The sequence below is a fragment of the Electrophorus electricus genome, chromosome 24, assembly GCF_041902795.1.
Source record: "Electrophorus electricus isolate QZ-2024a chromosome 24, ASM4190279v1, whole genome shotgun sequence".
Classification (NCBI taxonomy): domain Eukaryota; kingdom Metazoa; phylum Chordata; class Actinopteri; order Gymnotiformes; family Gymnotidae; genus Electrophorus; species Electrophorus electricus.
The window spans coordinates 12,434,948-12,458,748 of record NC_137520.1 but is presented as its reverse complement, the minus strand read 5'-3'; the positions used below and the strand labels follow the sequence as shown (position 1 = coordinate 12,458,748).

Here is a 23,801-nt window from a genome sequence, read left to right as displayed (position 1 = left end):
AATGCTTGTCGAGGCTAGCGAACGTGTAGAGTGCGGATTCTGGCAAGGCCCGGGAAAAGCCGTAAAAATATTTTCCCCTTTTTATTTAATGTCATCCATAACTCATTGCCAGGAAAAGCTAATCAATAGCACCTTAATGAAAACTTGAGCCGTATTTTATTTTGCCGCAGAGAAGGTCGCACTCAGCATTTGTTGCCTTGTTGGGTGCTGGATTTGGCCCCTGAGCTGGGACGCAGATGCGCATCACACTCAAAGACACCTTAAGTATTCGTTCCCTTCCACGAGAACTGGCTCACCAACATGCCAGTGACGCACCATCACATCTCCAGTGGAGAGAGAGCAATCAAAAAAAAGTCAATCCCAGATAAAAGTGCATCTATATTTCATCATTTCAGTTGCGTCTTTACCCCCTCTGCCTAACGGCTTCATATGGGAGAGATAGGATTGCCGAATAAGTTATGACTTCCACTCCATAATATATTCCACCTGGTTCATCATCTTGACTGGCCTCACAAAGGTTTGTTTTTACATTTTACAAAACATAAGGACGTACAGCTATTTCTCCCCCAGAAAGCAAACGTGCGCCACGACAGCACAATATTTACGACCCACTGCAGTTCCAAAAAAATATCTGACTCATATCCTCCATCAAAATTTGTATAATCATCAAAAACATCACCACAAAAGGGTAACGCACGCCATGTATTTGCCTGGATCAGTGCAGAGCAGATCGGTAGAACGTTTAAGTTCACTGGGACGGAATGAGTGACATATGAGGAGATTGTCATGCTAATGGTTTCCAGTTCCATTCCATACTCCAATAGATGTGACAACCCTCGAGAATTATGCAGAGAAAGGTCATTTTCCTTGAACCAAAAGTCATTTCCAACAAACTGCTCTTGACCTTCTCCCAACTTTCCACTCAATTAAGCAAACCATAACTTTTCATAATACGTCACCCGTCTCTCCTGCCACAGCGGACGGCAGGAGTGGTAACACCACTGTCAGAAAACTGAAAGTCTCCACAAAAAAAGCGCTCTCGTTTCATTCAGAGGCACGACGACAACAGTTATTCATCAAAGAGGAAACTAATAACTCAAAGGTCAAGTCGTAAAAAGACAATATCGGCCTTCCCTCTGACGCGCTGTGCATGAGTCGCATTATGTCAAGCAAAAGAGAACTCTAACAGCCAGAGCTGAAATCACGGAGCATGGCTAGCAGACGGGTCTGCCGTTGTGTCTCGCCAGCACTGCCACAAACACTCAGGGGACAGACTGCTCTATTTTGCCTATATGACAAATATGTTTCATTTTCTCAATCAGAGCTCTGCTTTCTCCCCTAATTTATGATGTCTCTTAAATCAATTAGAGGTTCTGCAAAATATGTTTTAGTCACTTTCTTCGTGCAAATCAAAAGTATTGTTTGGAACTTTCTTTCGGAGCTGGGAAAGTTATTTCTACAGTGCAGCCTTGTGGTGAACTGTGCAGCAATGAATTGATATTTATATAGATTTGCGCGGTCAGATTGCAGTGAGGGAGGAGGCAAGGATGAGCCTCAAACTGCACTGTGACACGCTCTCTCAGACATCAATGACACACACACGCACACGCAAAGAGGTACGCTTACCGCACAATCAAAAATACACTCACACACACACACACACACACACACACACACACACACACACACACACACACACACGCAGACATACAGAGAGATAGCTGGGCCCAGTAAGTGGAAAATGTGTCAGCCAGTTACTCCAAAAACACTGTACATTTTATGTGACTAAACAGATGTCTACAAGAGGTATGAGAAAGGAAAAGAGTTTCCACAGGCTGTGAAAATGCTAGTTAATTATCAACTACATTTACAAGAGAGCCATGCCAATAAAATCATAAAATACAAATGATCGGACAACAAGCATTACTTCTTTGTCCCATTATAAAAACATTTTTTGTTAGTTTGGTGATTTAGTTATTTTGAACAATGCATACCATTGCCATTGATACATTTACCATTTTCCATACATTATCGTCTTTAATTCAGATGTGTCATTAAACTGCAGTACATGAGTGAGGGGACCTTGCGGCCTCTGCAGCTGTCTGCGTAGCCTCATGCACACAGGAACACAGAGGCCCTAGAGGAGGGGCCTCTGACAGTGGGTGTACAGTAGCCCGCCACTGGATGGAGGAGGAGTGGAGTGAGTGAGTGATGCCGCTCGCGCCAACGCTCTCGCTCTCACTCCCTCTCGCTCAATCTTCCTTTTAGCTGCGCTCCCTCTCTCTCTCTCTCTCTCTCTCTCTCTCTCTCTCTCTCTCTCTCTCTCTCCCCCCATCGCTTCTTCCCTCTCTTGCTCCTGCTTCTCTCTTAGTCTCTCTGTCAGTTGTCTCACTCATTCACACTCTCTCTCTCTCTCTCTCTCTCTCTCTCTCTCTCTCCCCCCCATCGCTTCTTCCCTCTCTTGCTCCTGCTTCTCTCTCTTAGTCTCTCTGTCAGTTGTCTCACTCATTCACACTCTCTCTCTCTCTCTCTCTCTCTCTCTTTCTGTCTGTCTGTCTCTCTCTCAGGTCTGGAGGCAGCTTGTGTTTACACTCATCCCGCAGGCCATTTGTTTGTGGCACTTCTTGCCCCAGAGCGGCATGCATAATGCAGGAATGAAAATGTTAACAGTGGCAAATAAAATCGGCAAGGTGCCCCCACAAATCAGGGCAGTTTAGGAGCACATTTAATCATCCGTGCATTGGGGAGGTGCTGCGATTTATTGTGGCATTTCCAAGAAGATCAGGACCCCATTTTTCCAGGCCTTTTCCCAGCCACTCCGTGGGCTGGCCTCCCTTTCTACCAAACAGGGGATCTTCTTTGGTGCAAAAGTCTACCACATCTTCAGTCAGTGCTCCATGCAATAGTATTTTACACAGATGGTTACGTTTTAGAATATTACATAAAAATAAAGACAGCAAATAAAGTGTCTCAACGCGCCAAAACAGAAGAACCTGTCAAAAATTCCAAACACATCAGGCAGACAAACAGCAGAAATGCAGTTACGGTGCAGGTTTTCTGAAGTGTTCTGCAGCTGAGGGTGCAAACATCATCGGGACACGTGGTGTTCGGGAAAAAAATAATCACAAATATTTAATGCGCAGAGCATGCGAGCGACCGCAGAAATACCAACACAGCGCTCTCTATATTTAACCCCGCTAATCAGGACCTGGGGGGAATGGGAGTGGGGGTCTCGGGGAGAGCAAGATCCGCCAGCCCCACTGTAACGAGATTGAAGACCACTTTGGCATTCAAAAGAGGAGGACTGGCAAGCGTCTCAGGCTTGCGTGCGGCGAACCTCGCAGTGATACAATCGGCCGTGTCTTTCAGCACTTCCTGTGGAGCAGACAGCCTAATCGAATAAGCCGGAAGGAGATCTGCCTGAGCTTTTAGCCCAGGAGCACCTCACACCCTGGTAAGTCTCCCTCCGCCTCTACGCCCAGAGTCTTGTTTTCTCCCCTCAAGAGCCCCTATGTGTGGCTTGAGTCATCATTTCGATACTGAAGGGTTGAGGGTGTGGAGGGGGACACCCATGAGCTGGTGGCAAAGTTACAGCCCGGCGGACAAGATGCTCCTATCCTGACAAAAAAAAAAAAAAAACCCAAAAGGATTGCAAAAGGCTGGGAGAGAGGAGAGTAAGCGGAGGGGAGCGCGAGTGGAGCACGGGTGGAGCAAGGGTGGAGCAAGGGTGGAGGCGTCCGCTGCTGACAGGGCAGCGTCACCTCACCGCAGCCGGAAAGAATACCGCGCTCGGACAGCGTGGCCGAGGCCAGCGGGCTGATCAGAGGACGCGGCCTCCACCCACCTCCAGCTACGCCCATCGGCAGTGTCACAGTGAACACGCACTTCACAGCAGGCTCGCTCATCCATGCCCACGTGGGCTAAACCAGGCTCCTGAACGTGTGAGATGACATTAAATACATTTTAAATACATCATCATAGTATAAACTACAAGTAATCGTTTTTCATTTTTATCTTATTTTGCTTTTTTAAATAATTTAATCATGTAGATACTGATCAATTGTCACAAAAAGAAACTTTTTAACTGATTATTTGAAGCACCCGCCAATTTTTTTTTTTTTTTTGGGTCAAACTAGAAACAAGTACAATCAAAACCATTTTAAAATAAAAAAGTGACCTCCATCTGATTTTACAACTGGAGGCCACTTAAATGTTCTGGTGGACATAGGCTCATTTGCACTAATCCCCCCTTTCAAAACTATGGCCTTTAACAAGAGATAATACACCACAAATCAGCCGCTTGGTTTTAATACTGTGTAATGATTCCTATTTTTAAAAAGTGCAGTTCGTTTGACTTTTTAACAAAATAAATTTGCCATTGGTGGAGAGTGAGGCTCTTCTGAAACATCTGGGGAGTACAGAGTAGCTCCATCTGCAACAAGAGCTACAACGCTGTCTGTAGGCTAAGACGACTATTCTTTGCCTCGTTTTCCCAAAACAGACACAGCCGTCCTCTGCTAAGCTACCTGTCATTTATGACCTTCGTTACGTACAGTAAACATTATGTGCCATAGAAACTATTCTGAAAAAACTACAAAAAAAAAATGCAGTATTTATGTGAAAGCTACAAATATTCCATGCCAAGGCTAAGACTTTTAATACAGTAGGAAGCTAAACCACTCCCTCCCTGATCTCAGAGAGGGCCCAGTTCAATTAAAGTGATTTCATACTAGCCCTCATTATGGGACCACCATACTTACCATGAACATACAAATACATCATCTAACTTTCTCCTCCCTCATGGCTGGCAGCAGCACAAAATTTAAAGCATGGAACAATAAAGAGATAAGGGGCACTTTAAAAGATGTCAAAAGCGCGCCGTGATGTACAGTATGCCATCAGAGTGACCGTGTCACTGATGCCATGGCTGTACCGTTTCTCTGCCAACGTCCCATGGCTTATAAAAAGCGCCGGGTTTTAAAGAATGCTTATCTGTTTACCGAGCACATCAAGACAGAGGAGGCAAACAGGATAGGCAAAAAGAAAAAATTAAAACCGTGTCCAAAGTCCTTCCACAATAAGCTATAAATCATGTCCTGTTTATTGCCTCTAATAAGTTGATGCAAGGCCATTCTTCTTGCTGCCCATCGTTCAAACATTTAAGTCATATTTACAAGGAACTTGTTAAAATATTTAATAATATTTAGTGGCAATTTCAGAGTTGCCTGTCAGCGACGGATTTATTTCCTTTAAGTGTTTAAAAAGGCGATGACATGAATAACAAACTGTCAGAATTGCCTCATTTGCATAGACGGGCTATAACTCGGACACCTTGCATTAAAAAAACGAGGTTTTTAACAAAACGAGCCATAAAGCTGGTGCACGGCATGAATGATGGCATGCAACTCCCCTGCAAAGTCGCGCCAAGCCAGACAGCTTCCTAGCTACAGATGCCGGCGAGATCATGTCAGCTAATAAAGGAACATATATCCGCCAACATGGCTTATTTATCCTGCACGGATGAGCGCAAGATGGAACATCTCCTATAGAGTAGTTTAATTAATTGTGATAAAAAGCTAATTCAGAAGCTCAGCTCAAGGAAGCCGAGGGATACTTTTTTGTCGCAAATCACCCTCGGCTGTCAAATATTTCCTCCATAACTTCCTAATTTACAGTCAACAGTACGTGAGCCAGTTGTTGACTAGGCTTTCCAAAGTCTCTCATAGGCTAGAGCTACTAAAACCTTATTACTAATTAAGAAAAACCAGAGCAGTGGAGACCGTACAGCAACAAAGCACCTTTCCGCAGTCCGAGATGCTGTGTCCATCTCGGATCGGCCCAGCCTGACTCGTTTGTCCTCTTAGGTCGGCGAGTGGAAAGTGGAGGTTTTTGACCCAGTGGTGGCCTGGCTGGCGTGCGGGGAGCAGGGCCCCGTTGACGCTGATTGCAGGGCTATGAGTAGTCTCTCCCTTGTGCCCTCTCAGCGCAACTCTAATTAATAGCCTATTCATCTTCACTGATCTGAGCCTGCACACGCAGTAATATATGGTTAGTTTGGCGAGCAAGCTATTAAAGTGCAATAACCAAGTGCAGGCACTCGATTTGGAAGAGCAGCACCTTCTTACCATGGAGGGGAAACAATTAATTTATTTGATGATCCTCCGCAGCCAATCGCTTGCCTGAATTTGCTAAGGGCCCAGAGATGTCGGAGGCACTTGGACGGCCTTGTTTTTGGCTAGAGTGTTTTTCGTGCAGACCCGGCCAAACCCCGTCTTCACCTGACTCCCACCTCAAGCACAACTAAACCATCGCTCAGGACATTCGCAGGTGAAGACGCCGCCATGCCTCTCCTCACTGATCCTCTCCAATCAGCTTTTCATTAGATGGACTTAATAGTCCACCTGAATGATGACCACATTTTTATTTGCAATCATAGCTCTTCCATGAGGAGGCTCCTTCAAGAAGAACAGTGCTTGAAAGTGTCCATTAAGATGCTTCAAAATAAACAGCTCTGATGAGATTGCCGTCACGTCCGTGATGGTTCTGAGTGCAGCGACAGAGGAAGTGTTCTTTTTCTTTGCCCGCCTTCTGTGAGGATGTGACTTAACAGCGCCAGGTGCGGTGCCAACAGGATCACCTTGTGTCTAATAGCAGGGCCATTTCTGTGTCTATGTCAAATATCCTGAAGACACAGCAGAGGGCGAGGCTGTATGCAGAGGGGATGATTATTTTGGAATTATATCCCATAATATCCATGTTACCAGGATCTCAAGAAGTCACAGCATGCTGGCGGCTAGCCAAGTCATTCAAGAAAAGATAATAAAAACATGAAGCCTTCAAACCAAGCACATCTTTCAGGATATCCCTGGAAAGACTCAGTGGTTACTCTGTGTTTCTCAAGGTTGAAAATTCACACGTTCCAAAGCTGGCACATTCTAATACAAGATTAATATACAACTACTTGAACATCCACTGGTAAACCTTTATTCTCTTTCCATTTCAAACCTTCTTTCTTAACTTCCCTTTATTAGAGGTCATGGAAAAGTTAAAAATTTAGACAGTCCAGGATTCCATTCTGGCCCAAGCCTGCTACCTTTCGTGCAAAACCTTTTAAACCCTAAAATCTTTTTGCTAGATCTTATAAGGTTTTTGTTTCTGCAGATTAAGACACTAATTGACTAGTTGTTTTTTTTTTGTGCAGGATAGCCCAGATGTAGAACTAAGCAGTGCACCTCCTCTTCCCATAGCTATAGTGCTTTAGCCCTCTTTTATTAATTAAACTTTCACCAAGTGACATTTTTCTAAAGATAGCACCCTTAAAAGCAGCTTTTCGCTACTAAGAAAGCAAAAAATAAATAAATAAATAATTTTCACATATTAAAAGAGGTGACGACCTATTATCTCCTAATTATTAACAAACACATAGCTGAAAACACTGACTTTGTACAAAAGATGACTTTAATTAAAATATGTAAATTATACAGATTAACCAAATTTACATAGTCTAAGACTGATTTGCATTTGTGAAATGCATTGTGGACCTGAAACGGAGTGTTGGCGGCCAGCGTGGTTACAGCTGGATGTGCTGTGGACACCGGCCTGGCAGGATCAGGCATCCACTGCATCGATCCGTTCATTTACACTGCGCCATTCATTTATCAGCCTGAGGAGAATATGTCATGTGACATTAATTTGCAAATAAGCTGTCGCTCCCTGTCCCAGGGACCTTTGCTATCTAGCCTCTCACTTGTAGAATTAAGGGTGTGGAGCAGAATGCCTGTTGAAAAAGAAGGTGCATGTCAGGCAGTGTCCACCAACTCCCAGCCAATCAATCCACTGATAGGTGCAGCCTGCACAAAACAAGCCACACATTTTCAGGCCAAACCAAGCACGTGTTTTTCCCTGTCTGTCTCCATACACGCTGAATAACACTATCACACGACCCAAAATAGACATGCAGGCTGACCCATGGAGTGTTTGGAATGTGGATTCAGACAAGACTGACAGTAAAGGCTGTTTCTGAGTTCTGGGTTTCTAACCCCCAATAAAACCAGAGACTTATTTTTTTCTGGTGTGTAAATGTACCGAGGCATTCTCAAATGAAAACCAATATTTTAGTGTAACCTCTGTGCCCCAAGTCCTCCCACACCTTACTCGGCCTGTCGAACGCACATTTTGAGGGGATTTTTTAAAAGGTTTTTGTCACGTTACTCTTTCTGTAACTAAAAGGACAGGTTATGTTGACAAAAAGAACTTCCCCACCCATATTACTCTCCACCCAAGTTAAATACTGTAGACTGTTGGGGTGTGGTTGCAAAATAAACACCAAAAATGTATTTGTACATTCTTTTTTTCCATTTTCCCATAATGGAGTGATCACATGGCAGTGTCTAATTGTGGCTGGCATGGCAGAGCAGATGCAACTCAGGCCCTGTCTGCTAAAGAGACGCCCTTACCAGAAGGCCTCAGTCTCCAACATTACTGACGCTTCATTTCCACAACATCACAAAATCTAAATTATGAGCAAGAGAATTAATTAGCCACTCATCACATTTCAAAACATTAGGGGGGTGTATTTGTTTGCATGGACTATTGAAAATAATGAACCCCTAATGCGTCCAGGTACTGACAGAATCCAGTGCAGTTCATGTTAATGCAGGTCGAGGCTAAAATTTGATTCAGGACTTATCAAGGTCCTCTGAAAAACTGTTTCTAATGTAAGGTTCATCAAACAGAGCTATTAGTGCAGGATCAACAGCTAAGACTGGACGGATAAGAGTTCCTTCAAAGTAAATTATCTATTGTCAGTTACAAAAGGGGATTTGCTGATTTAGCTCATACAATCATTACTGGATTCTGTGCAGTTCAGTCATGGTCTTCATGTCATGACATGTTAAAACATAATATAAATGTGAATTTAGGAAAGTTGAGGGAAGGGCAAACATCTCGTTCAGAGTCCTGTATGAAAACCGAGCAGGAGAAGCCAGTCTGGCAGTGCAGTGGGAGGAGGACTGCACCTCAGAAAACACACACACAAACCTCATTTCAGAAGAATCACTCTTTCTAGTCATTCTGCATGACAAACAGTTCCAGCCAGCTCCCTAATCTTTCCCCTCCGTTATCTGTTTTCTGCTAACGAGATGTCACTAATATGTTCTGGAATGTTGGGTGAATGGACAATTTGATTGGCTACAAGGAACTTAATGATGTATGCCAAATGTATGAGGACAGCATCTTAGGTGCCTCTGAGAATAGCTTCTTTTCGGTGAGAAAACATACTTGTTGACAAGATTTTCTAAAAGGGTTTGTCATTTTAAGCAGGCGTAATCTCAAATTAGGGCTGATGAATCATTTCCAGGGTGCCACCTCCTTTTACCAATCTAACAGCCTCCTGTTTGTTTGATTGTGCATTTTCCTTCAGTTAGTTAAATTGTGGTGACATGCACGACAGAGGCAGTATAATTAAAAGAAAAACAGTTTTCTTGTCTCTCTCTTCAAATGTGGCTGATTGTATACCTGTGTTCCTTTTAACTAATTAAAACAGCAAATCAAATACTGTAAGTTGCCTGTTTACTTAAGCCCATAAGACAATTGAAATGTGGATTCTGTTTTATTGTTCCTCTCTCCAAACAGCATCCTATTCTGACTTAATTTGCACCAGTGTGTCTTCCTGAGAGCAGTCTACAGTCATCTTTAAACGGCTCCATTTAAAATGCAATTTGATTAGCTGCCAAATTGCTACGAAGTCATCGTCACTGCTGCACAGGAAAGGGGTAAAAATTTAATTAGCATTTGTACATAAAAGAGGGTCTTTGTCGTATTTTGCACGATGCATTGCCGAATGACCGGAGCGCTCAAAGCTTCTTTGCTCCAGTGAGTTCGTACTAATCGATCTGAGGGGAGTTGACGAAAGAACATGTAACAGAAAAAAAAAGACCTCCGGATTGGGCTGAACAGAACGGCCCCACAAGACTTGCCATGTTTAAACAATCCAGGACTTTTCTTTAATCACAGTTAAGAAAATTGGCTGGGCCCAACAGCAGGAGACAGCTGCAACACCCCACAGTCATTAATGAGATTCGCTGAGGGTTTCCCCTTAAAATATTTACGTCGTCCCGTGGCACAACAATATTGTCCTAGAACGAGGAGATAAGAGCCAAGGAGGTGTGCTGAAGTTCTCCTAATCAATTTGCTAATTACTGAAGCGGCTCTAGAAGAAGAGAGGAATCCCTTCTGGCAGAGCTGGATCCTAATAAACGCTGAAAAATTTATTTACTCTGTGCGCCAAGTAGAATTCTGAAGTGGAATTAGCGCAGGGGGCTGATTGAGAGAGGCTATGCAGTGGCTGTGGTCTTCGTCGAGAGAGAGAGAGAGAGAGAGAGGGGGCGAAACAAACCCGGCGTCGGGAGGATACACAGGCGTCTCAGAACACAACACGGCGCCTGCTCTTAAGACAGGGACACATAAAAGCACTGATACTGCCCCCATAAAGATGAGCTCTCATAACAGCCATATCAACAAGCGAACATTTCTAAACCAAGGATGTAAAACAAGGGAGGATAAAAATGTGAAAGAGGAGAGAAAGAAAGAAAAGGAAGGTAAAATTAAAAGAGGGAGAGAGAGAGAGAGAGAGAGAGAGAGAGAGAGAGAGCAGTTTGAGGAGAGCAGTAAGACTGTCTGCATCTCTGTTCAGCAGAGGGCACAGTGGTGGCACACTGGGGCTGGGTGTTTGATGGCACTCCTCCACCCTGAGCCGGAACAACAGCCCCGTGCTACGCCAGAGGCCAAGCTCAACACTGAGCCTGTCAGCCCGCGCGGCCCCGCGTCCTCCCAGAGGTTAGGAGGAGAAGCCGCCGCCTCCCTCCCGGTCAGACGTGCCGACTGCAGACCCCTTTCACGGCCTTGCCCCACAGCCACGTGCCCTCCTGCCCCGGCTGTCACACCCCACCGTATGTCACCTACCACGCGAGCATCAATTACCATAAACTAAAAGATCCTGCCGTCTCGCGGATTCCCAGTGCAGCCAGCGGTACGCAGCCCACAATTGGAGCATGGAATATTCCCCCTCCTCAGGAGTGCTCGCACTAACAGCTGCCCACTGAACAGTTTTCACTGTGTGGTCAGTACATTAGCGAGGGCCATGTGATAACTGAGAACGAAGGCACAGAGGAGTTAGTTTTACACTCATCCTCCACTGGAACAGGACACAGGTTGCAGATGTATAAAGCAACGCTGTCGCAACTGTTGCCGGGTTTGTCTCCCTGTGAGGGGGCTCTCCTTTGCTCGCTGCAGTTCACTTTAACTTGTTCTTGCTGCCCCTAGTGGAGAGGAACTTCCTCCTGTACTCAGACAGTGATAGACCTAATAACACAAACGCAGACGAAGAGCAGTGAAATACCGGGTATCACTGCGGGATTTGTTTCTCTTAAATGTTACCTATGTTTATTCATTATAGAAGAACAGCTCTCTGATGTATTAAGTATTAGATTTGTGTTTGTGCGATGTTTGTAATTATGTGGTGGCATTATTTCCAGTCGTCCCACACTGGGTTCAGAATGTCAGTGCCAAATTATTGCAGGATTCTCACAATTCCTCTTTTTATAAAAAGGATTTTCCTTTAAACAAAATGCATTTTTGGAATTACTGACATCATACTCCATGCCCATATGTCAGTTCTAGCAGGACTGACAGCTAAGGTTCCACCTGCTCTCACCAATTTTTAATTTTTTTTATGCCACAGCCAAAGCATGTACAGCAAACCAAAATGGATGCCTTAAAAGAGGCAATTAAGCGTTATCACAAACAGCTCGTTTAGCAGACAGCAGCACAGATGAATCAAAGGCTAAACAAACCCCACCGGGCCTTTAAGACAAAAACAACAAAAAGGAAAAAAAAAAAAAAAGAAAAAAAAAAAAGACCCGTTGCTGTGACATTTTGTTCCTCTCACCTCAACGCACACCAGTCACAATGGACTGCTTTGTGGAGGTTCTGGGCTCTGATCACCATGGCGATGACTCTCTGCCACCCAGGTCGCCCCTGGGGGCCATGGGCACAGGTTGCCGTCAACGAGGAAAGAAAGGGAGAGACTGGGAGGAGGGAGGAGAGAGACACGAGGGGAGAGAGAGAGAGAGAGCATCGCATGCTCCGCTATGGGAAAGCTGCTCCTACTGGTGCTCCGCGCTGATGTAACATCGCCAGCCAGCACGAAGCCGTTCCAATCCCAGAGGCTCATCTCCAAGCCTGCCTCGATACTTTCCATCGCCGAGTCAGAAAACAGCACCGCAAAACACGACCAATTACCGGGCACCGCTGACGTGGCGAACGTGCTGCGCTTTATTCAGAAAGGGCCGGAAACAAAACAAACGGTCTGAGCGGAAGGCCCCGAACGTCTGTTTGAAGGTATATCGTCTTTACATGCCGGACGGAGGCACAGGGGCAGCGCTTTCTCTGGGAGAAGAACTGATCAGGCTGGAAGGGCCCATTCGTTTACCGCAATGCATAATTGTGTTTTTATTCAGATCTGGGCCGATGCAGTAGAGCACACGTCACGCATCGCACATGCAGCAAAGTGCATCACTGCACACTTATCATAAGCCTGCTTTAGAACCGTAAATAAACACAGCCTCTAAATATGGACTGAAAAAGGTACCCAACAGGGCATCTGAAGTATAAAATGACACAGAGTAAGAGTAATTTAGTGCATGTGCTGAAAATAAACTTTTCTCATGAGGAAAAAAGATCACGTAAGCACAAACCTCAGTAATATAAATGCAAGCACTGCAAATGATTTGTCACTTTGTACATGTTTACATGCTCCAAGTCCCTCTCAACTACTCAACCAGTTGCCTCTGTGATAATTCACTAAACTCACTTGTAAGCTAAATGCAGCTTTGTCTATGCAATCACTTAATCTTCTCGCAACTGTATTAAATACCTGGCAGCAAACACCTACACAACTGCACTCATCAGTACCTGTTTACCGTGCAACATATCAGTGAAATAACTTGGGTTTTTTTTTGTTTGTTTGTTTGTGTCTGTCTTTCTTTATTTATTACCAAAAAGAATATGCCATACTGCAACAGGGCAAAACCCATCTGATTCAAACAAACATTCAAATTCTGAATTAATTATGGCTGGTCGGACAGTCGGAATTTGAGAAATCATCAGAGGAAGGTTTCGCGCCCGAGTACGCGCACTGGAGTAAACATGTCATCACTTTAAACCCTGTTTCGTTTCCTCCGCTACAGCAGGTCTGCTGGAAAAGTGGGCACACGACCCCTATGGCGGACACCCGGGCCCCGGCACCGGGGCTAGCACACGGGTCGGACTCGGCACTGGCAGCACCCGGGCAGCCAGCTGGCCGGCCAGAGCACGTGCTCACGTCCCCGCTAACCTTGGCCGATGCTGCGATTAGCTTGCATTTACACTCAATGCTCCTTCTTTCCTTAAGACTTATTAAGAATGATAATGAGCTCAGGAAGGGGCAGCATGTCCCTTCCTCTGTCTTGTTAGTTGCTTTCCTCTCCTCCCTCCTCTTATGTCTTTCTCCCTCTGTCACTCCATACCTTTCTCTCCTTCTCTCTCTCTCTCTCTCTCCTCTCACTCGCTCACTCGCTCTTCCTCCTGTATTGAAAGGGCCCTGGACAAATTACCAAAAAGGCCATTTTCATCTATGAAGTGAAGGTTTAAATCGATACTTATTTCATGCCTTCAAAATCAAGCCTATATTACTGTTGTCGCTGTGATTTGTTTATTTTGCTCAAGAATTTGCGTGCTCCTTCGGTCAAGGGGAAACGCTCGGGACGCAATTCACCTTGAACCTCAATTATATTGGATTTCTCCACTGGTTGATCAAGCATGCAAAGAAGACATTTCCCCTGCACTAAAATAAAAATAATAATGATGATTAAACAAACATGAGGCTGTGCATGCTTCTGTGGTGGGAGCAGTAGATTTTACAAGGTCTACAGTAGTGCGAATATAGATACCAAATCATTACATTGTGCAATTTACAAAGTGGAGGTGTGAAAAAGCAATTACACTACATCTTGAGTTCTGTCAGGCGTGGTGTGGAATTATGAATGTACGTTTGCACAGCACGGGCTCCAGGTTCAAAGCCAAGGTCAGATAAAAAAAGAAAACAAAAACATCCCTTAAGCCATGAAAGTTGCTGGTCAGAGGGCAAAACAAAAATATCACATCCCTTGTGGGTGAGACAAAAAAACTACCATAGACATATAGTCCGCACTGAAAAGTAAAAATGCATTTAATTTATATCTGATGAGAGATTGTCAAACTTGAGTGAAGCCATTATTAAGATGTTTAGGGGGGGGTTTATATCCCCAACTATTCAACTATGTTTAAACATAAAATCTGTACTTGGGTTTTTAAAAAGCTGCTTTAGCAAACATATAACCTAGATAAACGAATGCTAATTCCTCACACTCTGTAACCCATTTCAAACGGGCTCTCATCACTCAGATGTGCACATTTTTGCATTTAGATAGACAGACATTCACATGGTAAGTTATGTCATGTTTCTATAGACTAAAGCAGTGTGGTGTTATGCGTGTGTCAGAGTGGATCTGACACACACTTTATCAGTGTGCATTCTTATTTAAATGGAAGCCGTTTCCCTAATATATTGATCTCTCTGTATACATACCACCAATTTTAATCACAAGCACATAAGGTCACTGCAAATTCAGTGTGGGCCTTCCTTCCCCGGGCAAGGAGTTGAAGCTGAAGCACAAACAGACGAAGAGGAGGAAGAGGAGGAGAAGAAAATAAGTGACAGATGGACATTGCCGTGCTTCATCAACACTGAGGCGGCGGAGCACCTGCAAAAGCACGCGGCCAGTATGAGGTGGCTGGCTGTCCAGATGGGAGCGTGCCTTCTGCCCCGGGCCACGCGCAGCCCCGCGCGTGGCCAGAGCCCCGGGGGCACTGGGACGCACAGACGCCCGCAGCTCGCGCACGCGTTCATCAGCCATTACATACGGCCTGTCACTAATCGACCCGCGGAAGCGAAGCTGGGCCCGCTCACGAGACGGATTTCCCCGACAGGACTTGATGCTGTCCGATGTCGAAACACGAGCAACTGCCTCTGCCGTTCTCCCTCACGCGGCAGCGGGGTCACGGCATCGGGAAATAAAGGTGACGGCAGACGCACGTGTAAAACGCAAAAATGCAACAAGACAGAAGCGTGCGCGACACGCAGCGCTGTCATTTCTTAAAATGCTGTCAACGGCTAGAAGGTTCTGACATTGACCAAAGCATCAAAGCTAAGTGAAATAAGCCTCAAGAATATACAACAGGTATTTAAGAGAAAACATTTACAAAGCAAAGGGGGGAAAAAATCATGACTAAAAATAAGTTTTTTTTAAGTGTTTATGTTCACCCTGATACCACAGGCATTTTAAATAGAAGATGGCTTTCCCTGAATGATTGGTTTAACTGGGAGTGGGGGTGTAATTAATTACTTATGTGAGCCACTGCATGAGAAAGACAATAAACCTGCCTGGTCGCCATGGATATGACATATTTGCTCTGAAAACAACACAATAATTAGCAAAGAAGAAAGATCCAGCGAGAATACGCATACCCAGGGGTTTAAAGAGCCAGTGATCTTTTTTGACTCTCTCTTGTGTTCAGCTTATGTTCACAAATTATGCACAAACATATACACGTTGCTCATATTTACCAGTCCCTTACAATAGAAATGCTTTTTAAAAGGTTATATGAAGTTGCATGACACAGTAAACAATGTTTATTCGTGTTAATTGTGATATAATGAATAACCAAGCCCTTAACTTAATTCTCTGTCTTTATCTTTCTAAATACAGTTTATTTTATGTTAAGATAGGCACCTGAGCAACTGAACACATGGGAGGGAAATAAACATAAGGTGGAATTTGTGAGACGTCTTGCATTCAATTTAATCAATCTACAATCCCTCGTATACTTCTTTACCATGGACTAAATTAGTCTGTTAGAGCGCAACAGAGGCACAATAAGTCATTACCGAGAGTCAGTGTTTAGAGGCTCTGGTTCAACCAGAAATCACAGGTAATCTATTTTGCAATTATCAAAAATAATAGAAGACACAAACGTGGGGCTGTGGAAAGTTTCACAAAGCTACAGCGGCTACAGAGACGGGACTATCGGAACAGAAACCACAGCCAAACGCGGCTGGGTACAGGTCGGCAGGCTAAGGCGAGCCTGCTGGAGAACACGTTTCCAAATCCGTGCTTTGTCCCAATCACCTATAGTCCTCCCATGTCATCAGGCACTATTTCAGTAGCCCAGGGCAAAAGACCCGACTAGCCAACTTCGAATGCTGTTTATTCAGATCACAGACACTTACTGAGCATTAACCGGCCAGCTATCTTATACTGATGTTGAGGTCGCTATGTATGAATGCTCAGATAACTTCCGCGTCAAGTAAGGTGGTTTTCACCTAATGTCCACAATACTAGCGTAAAGTGTGCGTCGTGAGAACTTGCTTTAGTGTAGCTTAACTGCACGGCGTATTTACCCAATGCAAAAACTTCTTTTCCCCCATTTAGTTTCATTTCGCGTCACATCAACCAGTGTTGCGTGAAATGAGTGGGCAAGGTATGAAACTGCTAGGATTTCAGACGCGTAATGTCGGCTGATAATATAACTATAACATGCCACAGCACAGGAGTAACATTAGAACATACTTGCATCAAAAAAAAAAAAAAAAAACAAGAAAAAAGATCGGATACATAAACTGTAGAATATTCCAGCATTACAAATTGGAGAGAACACGTTATACCATACTAAGGAAGTCTACAACTTTTAATTGCAGTAGATGACACGTGTTAAAGAAAGGTTACTATACCCTATTTACAAATCCAACCTGGACGCGAATAAGGCGTACTGGGTCAGCGGCGCAGGGACTCAAGGAGCCCAAAGTCACTGCGCTTTAAAGATGCGGCAGGCTATCGAAAGAAAGTTGACAGCTAGCCCCTTTTCAGACTGTCTGAATGTTCGTGGCGATGTTAAGTACTGCATCAAGTCCTCGTCTCAACTTCTAGACACATTCTACAAAGACGAAAGATTCTGAACTACTTTATGTTTCGCGTAAGTGCGGGTCTCCGGAGCGGTCAGCGTGCTCTGCGTCTGTGTTCAGATAGGCAGAGTTGAGTAGTCTGCACTGTCCAGCCGGTCAAGTGTGTCAAGCCCTGCGCTCTAAATAGTCTGCATCTCCTTCACTGACCGTGAACACCTGATCATATTAAAGTCAATAGAGCCGTAGGCAAATTCTTTATTTTGACACACCGACAGAAGTGATATGAATAGTAGTCGATAGTCGAAATAAAGTCTTACCTGTGAACTACTTCGTCGGTTTTCGTTGACTTTCCAACTTAAGAGAAATGTTGTGCAAAAGGTGGATGCCAAGGGAGCATGCGTGATCAAAGTTGTCTCTTTTTTTTTTCATTTTTTTCTTGTGTTATTATTGCATTTTCCTATTTCTAACACAGGGCGAGTCGCCCGGAAGATCTGCCCTGGAGACCGCAGTGGGAAGAGGAATCCTTAATTGAATTTCTCGGCGAGCAGCTGTGAGGCGCAAAAGCTGGAACGGATTTTGCTTTTCTGACCTGTCAGGTTAACTGCAGGCTGGTACTTAACCTGCAGTCATTTTAGGCCTGTTAAGACAACGAATCGTACAAGACAAAGGCCTAACTTCGAGGTCGGGTATTACAGACCACCCAACCATACAGTGCTTATTTCAAATGTAATATTTTCATGGGATGATTCAACATAGTCTATTAACAAGTAAACATGTGTTTTTGTATCTGTGAGTAGAGCCAGTTAGCTTAGCTTGAATAAGAGAGAAAAGGAATTATTATTTTTATCTTAAAGAAAAATCATGATGAGTTTAAGAGCTGGAGGTTAACACTGTGTATTCCCTATTATATCTATCTATCTATCTATCTATCTATCTATCTATCTATCTATCTATCTATCTATCTCTCTCTCTCTCTCTCTCTCTCTCTCTCTCTAGATGATGTTGTTTCTGATTTAATTTTTTCCATTTTCAAATAAAACCAAGCTACAAAGTCTACCATGTCATTATCTACTGAGAAGTGCAAACTAATGCAGGGGATTTGACTCTAAGGAAAGAAGAGAAACAAAGAGCTCTGCCAGTAATAGTGTCCGGCTCTGGACGGGCGAAAAAGGCTACAAATGGGCTAAATATGAGTGTTCAGCATCATAGAGCACAGCTTCACCATTCACACTTCCCGTGTGGACTCTAAAAGTAGTTTTGAAAGGTAGCAGTTTCTGTAAGAGCAACCTTTCACCTTTTACATGTGATTATCCATGAAACAAAAGAAGGAAGTGAAAGATTTCAGAGATTACTGCTACTTCTGACTTTAAATGTGAAATGGCACAATGCAATGCTATGTTCGGAATGTGTAGACTATTAATATACATACAACATGGGTGGTAATAACATTAATAGTAGTCTATAAAAATACAAAATATTGCTATATATATATATATATATATATATATATATATATATATATATATATATATATATATATATATATATTCCAAGGTCAAATATATATATTCCAAGGTCAAAGTGGGAGACAAAGAGAAGAGGGCCATAGTGACAGATGTGGCAAATCTCAAATGATGGCAACATCAGGACCAAAGAACACAAAAAGCTTGAAATACCAAAAGGGCTGAGAGAAGAACTGGAAAAGATGTGGAAGGCAACAGTGGTTCCTGTGATTCCCGTGATCATCTGAGCACTAGGGGCAGTGACCCCGAAACTGTAAGAGTGGCTACAACAGATCCCGGGAAAAAAAAAAACATCCGAGATTTCTGTCCAGAAGAGTGCAGTCCTGGGAACAGTTAAGATTCTATGCAGGAACCTCAAACTCCAAGGCCTCTGGACCCAAGCTTGAAGGATAAAGAGACTGCCCAGAGGAGGATGAGTGGCAAATCTTTTTATATATATACATTTTTTTAATACAAAAAATGCAGTTTCAGTGGTGTTGTTGCAGAAGTGAGCCCATAGGAACTGAAGAAGTGATAATGTGTTTTAAACCTGAACTTTGCCTTATCTAAATTCTGCAGTCTTGTGAACTATTGACAAACAGATTATTGCCAATTAGCAGTTTTGTGATGTGCCCTGCTCTACATAATAAAGAATCAGAAGTGATCAATTGCACAGTCAACTAACAAGGTGAGGTACTGATGTCCCCATGTCACCCAGTGTCAGAGTGTACATCATTCACTAAGAGCAGCATAAAGCCACATATCACTTGGTCAGAATTAATTCCAAAATCAAAATTAATTCCAAATTAAAACAAGCATCACGTTGTCTCAGGGTGATTGCCAGGAGTATTATATACACTATATATACTTTGGGATACAATAATGATGAACAGTTTTATGTTAAATTCTTTAAATCATTCTGATTTATGAATAATCTTATTACTTCATGAGAAGTATTATTGCTTAATGCTTATTTAGAAACAATTTACCCTTAAACTTTCACACTTTTCGCTATTAAAGCTGAATAGAATAATATTTCAAATCTACTAGTTGATAAATATTACAAGACACATTCATAGTTCAAATCCCCATCGTGTTATTGTCAGTGGGATACTGTTACAAATCGTACATATTTAATGTTGAGATAGTCCACTGTGTTCAGAAGCATTGCTCATGTTCTGTGGTTCAAATGGTTGGGTTCAACACTTTTAAACAGTCAGGTTTAACACCACAAGAAAGTGCTTCTCTGAAGCAGTACAAGAAGTCTCCAAGTATACACCTGTAAATAAACTGCTGCATTTTGTCATGCTAGACATATAACGAGAGAGAAAACACCGTCCATGGAACTTTAAAAAAGTGTTTCTACTTTATTTAAGCAGGCCTGCGTAACTTGGTGAATGACGGAATGCGGATGTCAAACTCTGATCAAGCCACTGGTTCCACATACCCATCAATCAATTCCCCTGATGTTGCAATACGGTGATACAGAATAATAATGTAGTAAGAAAGGCCAAAAATCAATACATTATTCTGCAGATCACTTGATTCAGTAATGACCAGCACAATTATTGCCATCCATTGATTCATTAGGGCCAGTCTCAAGGGTAGACCCAACAAACCCCAAGCCTCTACCAGTGCCATCTCCAATTCTGAAACATTAAGAGCTAATATCAAGGAGGGACAAGGTTAGAAGAGCCACACTACTGCATTAAACCACTTAATGCAATTATTTTCCCTTTTTTTGCCTATCTGGCCTCTTATTTTAGTCTCATATTCATCTCAAATGTGTGATAGAAAACAATGAAAAATGTTAGAAGCTCAGTGATCAAATGTCATGGCTTTACTAGCGGTATGACCATTTATCACAGAATAATGAAGTAGTGTGATAATGGTTGCTCATTCAAGCTTTACTCAACAGTGAGAACATGTCTCTGTTCTCCCACAGACTAGTCCATCCTCTGAACTGAGCAAACAGAAAATGATCCATCTTTAATAAACTGTGCTTAAACATACTGACAGTACTACACGTGAACGATAGGAATTGACATCACTGATGAATACCACCTTCAGCATCCACATTGACTATGTGATAAAGCACTGTCCATATGGCAAAGCTAATGAGTAAGCGTTTCTACCATAAAGACACCTGCACTCTGCACAGACAGAAAACCCTGACACTGGATTTACTGGGATATTAACACCTCTGACCACCTGAGCAAGGACATTTTGACCCCTCAGCATCGCAGCATGTCCGTTGCACTAATGGAACAGCTCGACTTACAAAATCACAAAAAGAACAAAAGAAAGAAAGTCTTAAGATCGTGAACTGCCACCAGTCACCTAACGCCAGGTTGGATTCACAGGCTGAACAGGCTTCGTTTCTTTCTGCATGCTGTGGTAGCGAAGTTTTGCTCTGAATTTAAAAAAGCACGATTTTGTTCCACGTAAACGCCTGCAGAGGTGCCCAAATAACCTGGGCAGACTTTAATCAAGGTGGACGGCAGTACTCCGCTGCATAGTATCGAAGGGCATGAGACTGGCAATCACCTTAGATTAGATGAAGACCTGTACAAAAAAAAACCCACCACAGGTCCTGCAGAAGCCTGCATCAGACTGCACACCGGATGTTAGGGGTTGTGGCAGCTGCCTGTGATCAGTGAATAAGGAGCAGCTCGTTGAAGGAGAGCAATTCAGCTGAGCAGAGGAAAGTTTAACAGATCGGGCAGCTGTTGCTATTTTATTCACTCAGTGTAGACTTGGGAGTTAATGCTTTCTCCATACTTCGCATTATTTCATTATTATCACTGCATATATTTTGTGTAAAAGAATTTGATTCATCACGTTATGCATTCCAGATGTGAAAAGCAGATGAAGGTGGCTGAGAAAACGGAGACATGTACAGAGCTAAAAATGCAGCCTTTTAAGCAAGAGTCAAGTGCCAAGAGGTTCCCATAGTTCTGAGGGAGGTTTGGGAAGCCCTTGAGTATAACAATGTGTTTTTTCCATTTATGTACATGCCTAATTTGTGCACAATAACAGGTAGATGGTCATTTCCTCAATCACTTACACAGGAAATGAAGGTGTGGGGCATTGTTTACACATTAGAATATCACCTAATACGAACAAAACAAAAACGCAGCCATGCACCCACAGGAGAACAGAGACGGCGATTTCAAGATATTAACACATACATCTGTGTGCACATAGATGAATGAATCTCTGCAACGAATGAAAATAAATCTGGAACTGATCCAAGAACTGAAAAGAGGTTTCACAGTCAGACAACATAATCTGCATCACCATTTCATAGGAATGACTGTCAGACAGCTCTTCTCTTATTGGAGGTAAGCTAATTCAAAGTGTTTAATAATGCGGCCTACCAACCATGTGGCCATATGGTGTTGATAAGGTATCTGGGTGCAGAGTTTAAAATCTAATTTTAATAAATTCTTAATCAGCTTGTAGGATACTGAAACAACGCAGTTAATGGAAATCTGTGGAGTCAGCAAGGTCCTTTGCAGTTGTGGTCTTTAATAAGATTTGAGAGGCATTACAACAACACAGCAGTCAATGTCAAGTTAAGCTGTTCCCTCTGTCCGTAGGCCAAATATGTGTGTGTGTGTGTGTGTGTGTGTGTGTGTGTGTGTGTGTGGCAGGGTTAAGATGAGGGGAGAGGAGTGGAGGAGGTAGCAGGCAGGAAGCATGGTCATCTATTTGAAAAGAGAAGGAATGCAATCTCATGAGGAGAAAGGGAGTCAGTAGCGCTGTATATCACATATCATCCACGTCTGATCGTTCACGGTTTCTAATTACTGAAGGTGAGGAGGGCCATCATTTTATCGTATTTGTTTTGCATCACTGCAAAAATAGAAAATGAGGGCTTGCAGAGCTGTACCAATTTACTTCATTTCGACCTTGATTAAAAGAAAATTAATTGCCACATCTCTCATTATGTTGTAAGCAGCATTTGATGACTGGAATAGGAGAGGAAAAAAGACAGACAGAGGCTGGTGCGGAGTGCAAGCTTGACCTGCATGTTCAGGAGACAACACACTCCTCTAATGACGAAAATAAACAGCTCTTTAAACACAAGCATCACAAGACAATGTCAAAGATATTAGTTTTAATATTCTCTTCATGATGCTTAACAGCGTAAGAGACCTTGTAACTTTGCCATTTCGTCTAGCACATCCTTTGCAAAACACAATTAAATCTTTGAACCAAGGTGCAGGGAGCCGTGTTCAGTTCGGGAGACAAGCCACTGAGCATAACTTTTGTGTCAACTGGCACAACAACAAAAGATAATGGATGTAAAATACACACGCATGAGAACAGATGAAGGAAGTCTGGTTCTTCCAAACTATGTATTTTCCAGTATGTTCACTGTGATTTAGATGTACAGATTTGTTTTTGTTTTTTGTTTTTTGTTTTTGTTTTTTGTTTTCCTTAACTGTCTATCTAGTAATCTCCCCAGACATGTCCTATGCTACTGTTTTCTCCCACCCTGTGATTTAGCCATCATATGGACCAGAGGATCACTGTTACTAATTTACAGGGCTTGTGTCTGATCACATGAAAATTTCTCCCATATAGGGATCTCCAGAAGCAGGAAAAGGGATCTGTAGAAGGAGGGGGAAAAGGAGTTAAATGGTGTTTTGTAAATAAAATCCTCTTTCATCTGTCCATACCTGTGTTGGTCCAAAAGCCCAGCAGACCAGATGCCTAATAGGATCCCCTGTGTCTGTGCACACAGCACATTCTGAAATATTTATATGCATTTGACCCACTCCAATAGGGGGTATGACAAAGGGTACTACGTGCCCCCCCCCCACACTGACTCTCCCACGCTAATCTCTCATTTGACATAGAACAATCTCAGCTATTTGTCTTTTTCTTTAATCATTTGCCACATTTATGGTTTTGCTCCAACTCTAGCTGAGGATTCCATGAATCAGATACAAATGAATGTAAGTTAAAAATGTTAAAGTGGCCCCAAATGAAAATGTATTAAGTAATTAATGCCTCGGCATATGAAGCCTACTTATAATACTCCGCTTAGACAGAGCGTGACTAATCTATTTACTTCCCTTACTGTAAATGTAAGGACTTCATCTTATGTTGGCTTCAGGTGTTGGTACTTCTCTTCCAGGTGAGGCAGTTTATGACATCTCACTGGATCACATTATGGCATACTATGTCAAGCTATCGTGGGTAAAATGGAGACGCCTGAATAATTAATCAAAATAATGTAAAGTAATCCA

The 23,801-nt window shown here is 43.0% G+C and overlaps 1 protein-coding gene and 1 long non-coding RNA gene across 4 annotated transcripts in view; one reads left to right on the top strand and one right to left on the bottom strand.

Annotated features, from left to right (window-relative positions):
- Positions 1-17,524, bottom strand: part of casz1 (castor zinc finger 1) — a 155,258-nt gene extending 137,734 nt beyond the window's left edge. For 2 of the 3 annotated variants that reach the window (XM_035522418.2, XM_035522415.2), the window contains exon 1: positions 17,356-17,516. The gene's annotated coding sequence lies outside the window, so the exon portion shown is untranslated. Of the gene's footprint in view, positions 1-14,665; positions 14,743-17,355 lie in introns of all 3 variants that reach the window. The other variant, XM_035522419.2, reaches the window with a different exon arrangement.
- Positions 17,525-20,739: 3,215 nt separating this feature from the next.
- Positions 20,740-23,176, top strand: LOC145653555 (uncharacterized). Its single transcript, XR_014119781.1, has 3 exons — positions 20,740-21,884; positions 22,197-22,358; positions 22,505-23,176. It is a non-coding gene; the product is annotated as an uncharacterized LOC145653555 (long non-coding RNA).
- The last annotated feature ends 625 nt before the right edge of the window (positions 23,177-23,801 follow it).